Source organism: Arvicanthis niloticus, chromosome 12 (assembly GCF_011762505.2).
Source record: "Arvicanthis niloticus isolate mArvNil1 chromosome 12, mArvNil1.pat.X, whole genome shotgun sequence".
Classification (NCBI taxonomy): domain Eukaryota; kingdom Metazoa; phylum Chordata; class Mammalia; order Rodentia; family Muridae; genus Arvicanthis; species Arvicanthis niloticus.
Window position 1 is genome coordinate 69,360,940 of NC_047669.1, and position 10,345 is coordinate 69,371,284.

Consider the following 10,345-nt stretch of genomic DNA (forward strand, 5'->3'; position numbering starts at 1 on the left):
TGGTTAACATAGCTGGTTACATTTCCTTCCAACACTTGCTTGAGTGCCATCAGACTAGGTAAGTGAATTATTCTGTGATCAGATTAGATTTGACTGAAAATCTGGGAGATATCGAGCTTACATCTCAGCGACACTGGTAGCTTCAGACTGAATGCTGCTCCAGAGAGCTTTCGTGCTCGCCCAGCACGTGCTACAGTAGCTGCAGCTCTGTACACTGGCCCCTCCTCCTTTTCTCTACTCATTCATTGGTTCTCTTTGTAATCCACAGAGCAGTCCAGCTTCCCACAGGCTCCGCCTCTGAAGTTCTTTTCCGATCTTCACTCAGAAATCCACTGAGTTGAGGATATTGCATTTCTTCCATGGAGTTCCTGCCTAACCTAAAAGATAATTCACTCATTCACAAAGAAAATCTTTATCACGCACCAGAAGAAGCCAAAGCTCCCTTAGAGCAGAGGTTCTCAACCTATGGGTCACTACCCTTTTGGAGGTCCTATTTCAGATATCCCGCATAGCAGACGTTTACATTACAGTTCATAACTGTAACTTTGTTACAGCAACAAAATAATGTTATGTTTACTATAACATGAGGAACTGTATTAAAGGGTCACAGCATCAGGAAGGTTGGGAACCACTAAAGAAAGAGACAAAGGCTCTACCTTTGCTCAGCTTGTGTTATAACAGAAGAAAAATTAACAGAAGCATAAAACCTAAAACCTGCACATATTAATTAGATGATAAAGGTAATGTGAGAATAAGCATGTGGCTATTTTACATCAACGACATGACCTTTCATTCTCACTGGCTACATTTCAACGGCTCGCTGGACTCAGGTTTCCACAGTACACACTTAGATTCAGATCACTGTCATTGTGGTAAGTTTCATTGGCAGTGCTCATTTGAATATGTCACACTGATAAATCAAGGGATACGCTTCTGTATATAGAATATGGGGTGTGCTGGCGTGTGGCCACCTTGGAATTTCAGTTACAAGCCTCAAAACTTAGGACACAGAAGACAAGTGTCCCCCACATCCTGGAGATGTCAGCTGAGCATGGTGGGACATACCTACAATCCCAACACTTGACACACGGAGACAGGAGAGTTGCCACAGGTTCCAGGGCAGCCTGGGCTACATAAGGAGTTCCAAGACAGCTTTAGTTACAGAGTAAAACCTTATCTCAAAGTAAAGCAGAGAAAAGGAAGGAGAGGGCAGAGAGTGAGATGACAGACAGACAGACAGACAGACAGACAGACAGACAGTGGTGGCTGGGGAATAGAGATCAACAATAACACATGAAGGACTTAAAACTAGTACTAATATTCACTTGGCCAGCTTGTTTCTGCTTCCCCACTTACATAGGTGAACTCATGATGTATCAAGAGTCCAAATTCTTTAAGTGGGTTCCTAGGAATAGAGAGTACTGTAGAGTAATACCAACAAGAGACTCCTCCCAGGAGCCCCATAGAGATGGGCTTGTCTAGGCACAGGAGAGTCTGAGATCTTACTCAAGTGACCTTGGGTGAGCCTTCTGTTCTTTGAATGGCTCTTGAGTGAAGCTGATATGGGATATGTGTGTATGAAAGTGCACATGTGCAAAGCATGGCATGTATGTGTATATCAAAGTATGCTGTGTGTTTATTAGGCGTGTGCCTGATGACTTGTGTGTATGTCTCTGTATTGTATATATGTGTGTAGGTACACATGGTCATGCATGCATGAATGGAGATCAGAGGAGGATACACAGTATCTTCCTCTATTGTGATGAGACCAGGGTGTGTTCCTCTGTTGCTCTCCACTTGATTCCATTGAGACAGGCTTTCTCGTTGAACTGGAAACTCAGTGTTTCAGATTGGCTGTCTGGCAAAAGAGCTTGTAGGATCTGGATCTGCCTGTCTCTACCCCTCTACCCTTCTTCCTTCTATAGGCATGCAGTTATGCCTAGATGTTGCTGGTTGTTTTTGTTTTTGTTTTTTGTTTTTTAATGTTGCTGCTGGGAATTTGAACTCAGGTCCTTGTGATTGCAAGCACTCTTACCTGCTGAGCTGTCTCCCTGTTTCTTCTGATAGGTGGTGTGAGAAGTAGGTTTATACTAAGCCAGATATCCTGTTTCTCCTTGGAGAAATGTATGGCAGAGAGACTGGCAGAGCCGCCTGTGTAAACATGCAGAGAGACACAGAGAAGCAGCCTGCCCATCATTCATAGCCTCTCTGAAGGGGCCCACATAGGGGTGAACTATAACTGTGCCTCAAGGGTCAGCCAGTCTAAAGCCATATAAAGCACCTGCCTTCACGACAAGGGACAAAGTCTGTGTTTGTACAGGCAAGAGCCTGGGTGGAGTGGCCATTGCCAGATATCTGTTACAAGATGCCTCTCCATGGCTCAGCATAGGGTATCAGTGCCTCCTTAGTTGGTGGTTTGCCACAAGAAGAAGCATTAACAGCAGAAAAAAAAACCTATGAGGCCCATGAAGGAAGACTGAACCACATGCTATTTCTGGGGCTGATCCCAGGGTCCTGAGACCAAGCAGAAGGGAATGGAATTCACAGAGTGAGAGGCAAGCAGAGGTGTGAGCCACCTTGCTGTACTCTAGCTATCTGCCATATACAAGATTTTCAAATACAGCTGGAATGCTGTTCCCATGGCAAACAATCCAGTTTCCAAAGCCAGCATGTATTTTAAACCTTCTGTTTTTGAGTTTTTAACTCCTCGAAACTAAAACTATCCTTACATACCTCTCAAAATCTGCTGGGGGGGGGGGGTTGAGACTTGCCCCAGCTCAGAAGGCAGGAAGACAGTATGTATAAAAACATGACTGCATCACATCTTCTGCATTTGGTTGATCTTACCCATTAGGTATGGGGTCCAAGCACAAGGTTTTTGCTCTTGGAGTCCTTGTGTAATGTTAGCCTGAGGCCATTCCTAGTTAAGCTGCATTTCGTCCCCTCCCTCCTGACCCTTCTCACATGAAGGTGCTCCCCTCTTCCCCCTCTTTCCCCCTTCTTTCAGCTCTTCCATGCATTCCCATTTCTTGCAGCACTGGATGGAACTCTGGGTTTTGCTTGCTAAGCAATCACTCTCTTGCTCTTTATCCCCTGTCCTCTTTCTAGTTTTTGTTTTGAGATAGTGTCTCACTAATTGAACTGGATTGGCCTTGAACTCACTCTATAGCCCAGGCAGGCTTTGAATTTGTGATTCTCCTGCTCAGTCTCTAAAGAGGCTGGGACTGTGGGTTGTACCTCCAGCATGAGCATGAAGCAGGTCTCCCATTTGCTTCATCACCTGCAGGGATAACCTAGATTCTTTAAAAACAAACAAACAAACAAACAAACAAACAACAACAACAACAACAACAAACAGACTCTCATGTAGCCCAGGCTGGCCTTCAACTCTTGATCACACAAGTCCCTGGCTTGATGTTATAGATTCTTTAGAGGCAATGCACCATTTCCTCGTGCCTAACCCGGGCATCTATCACTTTACTGCCCAGTTGGATGATCACTAGGGTGCAGTTCTATGTCAGTGACAGCACAGAAGATGATCAGTCCCTTTGTTCAGCTCCAGAATAGTTGTTCTTGGAACTTTGAGTCATAATGAGCAAGCAGGGATACTCTGAGGTCATCACACTGTGAGAAAGCCGTATGGAAAGACCATGTGTGTGCACCCCACCCACTGACAATACCAGCCGAGCCTAGCTTCAGGCATAGGGCTTCATATTTGAGTGAAGCCTCCAGATAATTTTAACCCCAGCCATGCTACCATGTTAGCCTTTCCAGCCAAAGCTCCGGGTTTGCAGGACAGAGACCAGTCCCTACGCCTCAGAGGAACTGAGTGTTGACGAGTTAACCTTGTTGCTGTCTAGGACCATGCTTTAGGAGTGCTTCAATGCATAGGAGCAGTCTGAGGTGTTGGCTCATCTATACTTTGGACTCTAGTTGCTCTTTCAGTCTTTCCTTAGATGTGTCATAATCGCCTAACTCAGAATAACCAAGATGTTCTTCGAATGACTTCCTGATGCAAGTCCTGTACGTCTTCCAGTCACTTCCAACTCAGCAAATTGCACCACCATATGCTTGTTCCTTTGCTGACTCAAACCCTTGGAGTCATCTCGTGCATTACTTTCTCTCTCATCCCCAGGACACCAGCAGTGCCTGCTGGTTCTGCTACGAAGCCATATGTAGTAGAACCATGTGTAGAGCATCTACATGCTCCTCGTATGATGCCAAGCTTCCCCCCTGAGCTATTTTCATTTCTCTACTGAGCCCGGTCTCCTTGCTCCCTCTATGTTCTGTTCCACACTGGGGGCTTCTGGGGAACGGGATAGCGGTGAAAGAAGAAAGGCGAGATTGACCTTCAAGGTTAGGACTGAGGAGGGATGCAAGCCAGAGGAAATAAAAAAGAAGAGCAGCAGGTGGGGACTGGTTGTCAGCACCTAGGTAAAGGCCTGTGCAGGTGCCGAGAGGAGCTGGACAGTCTCATTTAAGCATGGATGTGACAGATGTTGTTGTGGTTGAAGGCTGTGTGTGTCGTTACGGTCACACCGGAGCTGTGGTGGCGCAAAGGTGGCTAGTTTCATGGAATGTGGGAAGTGAGAGATCTGAGGTACGAGGGAAAGCTGGGTGACAAGCTGGGAGAGTATCATATTTGTTTCGTGACAGAGTGCAGGATGTTGCTAGCAAGGGAGATAATGAAATGGTGACTCGAAAGGGCAAAGGTTGAAGGAACTTTATTAGACCCCAGTGATACATACAGCTACTGATCTGCACTTTTAGGGAGTCGAATGGATGGACATGAACTTACGTGATCCCACAAGAAAGCAAGTGAAATATGGACAAGAAGATCTATGTATAAAATTATTAACTGAAATTCCAACAAAGTTCTCTCTGTAGGGCTGATTTGGATATCTGTGTCCAACTTTCAGCAAAACAATTATAAAACAGAGAAACTGTGCTCTGTGTGTGTGTGTGTATGATGTGTATGAGTGCGTGGTGTGTGTGTTATGAGTGTGTGGTATTGTGTGGTGTGTGTATATGAGTATGTGGTGTGTGTGTGTATGGTGTATGTATGAGTGTGGTGTGTGTGAGTGTGTGTATGAGTGGTATGTGTGTGGTGTGTGTGTATGAGTATGTGGTGTGAGTGTGTGTGTGTATGAGTGTGTGGTATGTGTTATGAGTGTGTGGTATTGTGTGGTGTGTGTGAGTGTGTGTATGAGTATGTGGTGTGAGTGTGTAAGTGTGTGTGTTTGAGTGTGTGGTGCATGTATGAGCGTGCTCTTCACCATTCCAGCCACCCTTTGAAGATTTGGAGCTGAATTCTTTTGCTTGGTACTCCAGGATCTTGACACACTGCAGTTCTTTTGTTCGAAGGGTCAACATGTTTAAGTCATAGCTATTAAATAACACAGTGGCCCTTTTGTGAGCTTTCTGTGCCCGCTTTATGTGGCTGCATGAGACAAACCGCTTTGCAGTAGGAGGAAAGGCTTCAGAAGCATGAAGAGTGAATGACTGCAGCCCCTGCTCTCAGGGGCTGCTAGGGGACAAAGTGTCCTCCTTTGTCCTTTGGTTTGGAAGTACGAATAGTTGAGGGTTATGCCTAGCTACATGGAATTTCAAACAATAATGTGTTTAAAAGTTGTTTATGGTTTTAATTTTATTTTCCAAATCCTTCTACTAATTTTTAAAAAAATTTTGTTTACTGGGGATTGAACCCAGGGCCTTGTACATTATAGGAAAGTGTTCTACCACTGAGTTACATCCCCAGCCCCCCTGTCTTTCTCTTTTCCTTCCTTTCTTCCTATCTCTCTTTCTTTCTCTCTCTCTCTCTCTCTCTTTCTTTCTTTCTTTCTTTCTTTCCTTCTTTCTTTCTTTCCTTCTTTCTTTCTTTCCTTCTCTCCTTTCTTTCTTTCTTTCTTTCTTTCTTTCTTTCTTTCTTTCTTTCCTTCTCTCCTTTCTTTCTTTCTTTCTTTCTTTCTTTCTTTCTTTCTTTCCTTCTCTTTCTTTCTTTCTTTCTTTCTTTCTTTCTTTCTTTCTTTCTTTCTTTCTTTCTTTCCTTCTCTCCTTCCTTCCTTCCTTCCTTCCTTCCTTCCTTCTTTCTTTCTTTCTTTCTTTCTTTCTTTCTTTTTTTCTTTCTTGAGGTTGTTTGCTCAGACTGGCTTTCAACTCACCCTGTAGGCCTGTAAATTTAAGAACATTAAACTTACAATCCTCCTGCCTCAGCCTCCTGGTGTTAAGATTATGGATCTGTTACAGCAGACTTAGCTTCCTTTTCTTTTTATTTTTAAAGTCAGCATACAAAGTAATGTGTTTCCTCATGACATTTTAATATGAATTTCAATCCTGTGTTTCCTGTACACAGCTCAATTCTCCAACACCTTCAGTCTTTCTGGTCTCCTTTCTCCCCACAAATCATCAGCTTCCGTGTCACATCTATTCAATTATCCTCTCGATACCTCCTCGAGATCTTTCTCCCTGCATAGCTCTCCTTATACTTTTATTGCACACACACACACACACACACACACACACACACACACACACACACACACTTTAAATCTGATTCTACATATGAGGAAAACATGGGGGTTATCTTTCTTTGTCTGGCATTTTGCACATAACACAATGATTTCCAGTTCTACCCATCCCCCTCTTGCCAATGTCATGATGTCATGACTTCATTTTTTTTTGGTAGTTGAATACAATTCCATTGTGCAGATGTCCACCTTTTCTTTATCCATTCATCTGCTGATGGGTGTGGGAGGTGGCTCCATTTCCTAGCTATTGTGACTAGTACAGCAGTAATCGTGGATGTGCAAGCATCTTTGAGATACAGTGACTTAGACTCCTTCAGGTAAGTACCCAGGAGTGGTGTAGTGGTCAGTACTTTTACCTGGAGGTTTTTTTTGAGAGGCTGTCACACTGACTTCCTTAGTGTGGTTTACACTCCCACCAGTGGTGACGAAGAGTCACTCTTTTTCCACATGATAACTGATATTTGTTGTCATTTGTTTGCTTGATGCAATTCAGAAAGAATATCAGAATGGTTTGAGTGTGTGTTTTCCAGGTGGCTAACAATTTATAATATATATATTTATGTATATATAATATATATATATTTAACATATATATATAAATTATATATATTATATATAATATATTTTATATATATATAAAATTATACATATAATACATACACATATATAATTATACATATAATACACATATATATTACTGTTTATTATCCATTTGTATCTGTTCTTTGGTGAACTTTCTATTCAGTTCATTAACTCATCGATTGGTTTGATTGGTTGGGGTTTTGCATGTTAACCCTTTGCAGCTCTTTCTCTGCTTATGACTTGTGTGTGAATATGCATGTGTGCACATATATGGGAACACATGCCTATGTGTTCATGTGAGCATGGAGGGTAGAGGTTGACATCATGTGTCTTCCTCAGCCATCTCTATATTGTTTGTTGAGGCAGAGCCTCACTGGACCTGGAGCCCATCAATTTGGCTAGAGTGGCTGGCCAGTAAGACACAGGGACTCTTTTCCTCCCCATGGCTAGGGCTACAAGACGCTGTTGTAGCCTGTTTTTACATGGGTGCTAGGGATCTGAACTCAGGTCTTCATGTTGTACAGAAAGCATCTTACTGGCTGAGCCATCTCCCATGTCTTTACCGTTGGGTATATATCTTAGACTGTAATACCATGTCTTACATATGGCTTGAAAAGACTATTTCCTATTCTGTCAGCTACCTAACTCCACGGATCATTCCCTCCATTGTGCAGAGCTGTTCAGATTCATGCAATCCCATTTATCAGTTTCTACAAGAAGCCTGGAAGCCAGCAGTGCTAAGAGAAATGCAGGAAGCAGAGGCCAGTCTCATGCAGTTTCAGAGGGGAAAGGGGACTATTAGCAGTGGTGCCAGGGACCATTTGTGTGATACTTTGACATAGAATCTGTCTGCATTCTGCCCATGTCCTAAGCACTTGCCTGAGGCCAAATTTAAAGTACTGGATTGATTTCTTTGGCAGAGAAAATATCAGAACATCATGATGTCTGTAGCACTGTTTCAGGAGGTTATGGGACCTTTAAGAGGTGGAGCCATGTTGGAGGAAGTACATCACTAGGGGATGGGCTGGGAGGGCCCACTTCCTGTTCTCTTCCGACTTTTGAAATTCTGATAAAAAATAACCACTGAGCTTCCTTTATTCCTGCCAGAAGTTCATGATGTCGCTCCCATTGTAACGTTTCTTTAACATTTTTGGATCATAAACCAAAATATCTTCTTCTCTTCTCTGGGTTGCTTTGGTCATGGTATTTTTATCATAGGGAAAAAAGTGATACTATAGCCCTTGACCCTTGGAATTGTATATTGAAGAATAATCAATAAAATGCCTTTCTACCAAGACTTTCATTATAGTATCTTTTTTTTTTTTCCATAGCCAATGGCCATGGATAACCTTTTAGCAGATTACTGGATGTTTACACAGTATGGCAGTTTATTATAGAGGACCCATCTTGTACTAGACACTGTAACTGTTTTCCTCACTTGATCGTCACAATAGCATCAAAAGGCAGATGCCCCTCTCAAAGAGTCTTATGTAGACATTAAAATTTTTATGACAAACACAAGATGTCATTAAAACATCCATGATAAGTGAGCAAGATAAGTGTTAAATATAAAAGCCAGATGCCTGTGTATCCAGTATGGTTATAGCCAGGTACCTCCAAAGCTATCTATGAATTAAAATGTTGAAATGACATTCACAAAAAAATGAAGTGATTTGTTAAAATTTATTCTGAGTGCTTGTGACTCTTGGGATAGCATACTAAAAATGTCCATGAGGGAGGGAGGGAGGGAGGGAGGGAGGGAGGGAGGGAGGGAGAGAGAGAGAGAGAGAGAGAGAGAGAGAGAGAGAGAGAGAGAGAGAGAGAGAGAGAAGAGCACTGTAGGTACATCTACCTGTGCCTAAAAGCAAGCTTCAGTTCTCTAAGCTAGAGGCTGATAGATTGACAATTACCTTCAAGGCCATGGACATCCCCCCTGACCTTCAAGCTAATGCCCCAAGGCACCCCAGCCTCTCCCAGCATTCTATGTACCATCTCTTTATTGAACATTGGACAGAGGACCTTCTGCTTTCCTTGGAGATTCCATGTGCTGCCTTCCAGGTGACTTCTGCACATTGCCACTTGTGACCACCCTAGTCAGAATGCATCCTCCTTCAATCACTGTGCCATCCTGACTCCAGCCCCATATACTGCCTATGTACTCTTTGCATGTCACTTGCCACCATTCTATAGACTATAGAATCAGGTGTCTTATTTTATACAGTGCACAGTATGTCTGTGTATTATCTATTCTTCTCACTCCAGTAAGATATAAGCATCACAGAGGCAAGAGAATTGTCTCATCCATGTTATATCTCAGGTACCTAGGACTCCAGGAACTTAGGAAGGTCTCAGAAATGCATTGAATGTTTGCCTTAGTCAGGTTTAGCATTGCTGTGATCAGACACCATGATCAAAAGCAACCTGGGGAGGACAGGGTTTATTTGGATTAGGCTTCTGTACCTTAGTCCACCTTTGAGAGAAGTCAGGACAGGAATTCACACAGGGCAGGAGGAACCTGGAGTCAGGAGCTGATGCAGAGGCCATGAAGGGGTGGAGGCCATGGAGTGGTGCTGCTTCTTGGCTTGCTCTCTGTTGCTTGCTTTCTTATAGAACCCATGACCCAGGGTGGCACTAACTAAGAAAATACCCTCTAGGTGGCTTTTACGGAGGCATTTTCTCAATTGGAGTTCCCTCCTCTTTGAGGACTCTTGCTTACGTCAGGTTGACATAGAACCAGCCAGCACAATGTTGCCAACAGCGGCGATCCAGATTAGGTCAGACAGCGAAGGAAGTGGGGAGAATTCCTGGCAGGAATTCTGTAAGAACACAAGCAGGATTTACTTGGAAAATGATTCTAGCGGATCTTGGGACATCAGAGTTTTCACGTTTCCCTTTTGCACCTGCCCCGACCATGAGTCATGGGGCTAAGACTTTGCAGTTGTGACACTCTATTGCTTGGTTGATCTGTTTCATTTTTCTTGGAGCAGTGTCTTGCACTGATTTTAACATGGTGAAAGGGCCACAGTTGTGAACTGGAGACTACTTTTTTTTTCTCCTATTTTTGTCGTCGTCATCATCATCATCATCACCACCACCATCCTGTACTGTATATTCTTGTCCATTTCTTCTCTATAGCTGAGGCTCTCAGAATGTGCAGCCCAGCATCTTTCCCTTTGTGGCTATAGATGGCAGTGCATCACCATCTACATCAGCACAGAGTTTGCGTTTGCTAAAGT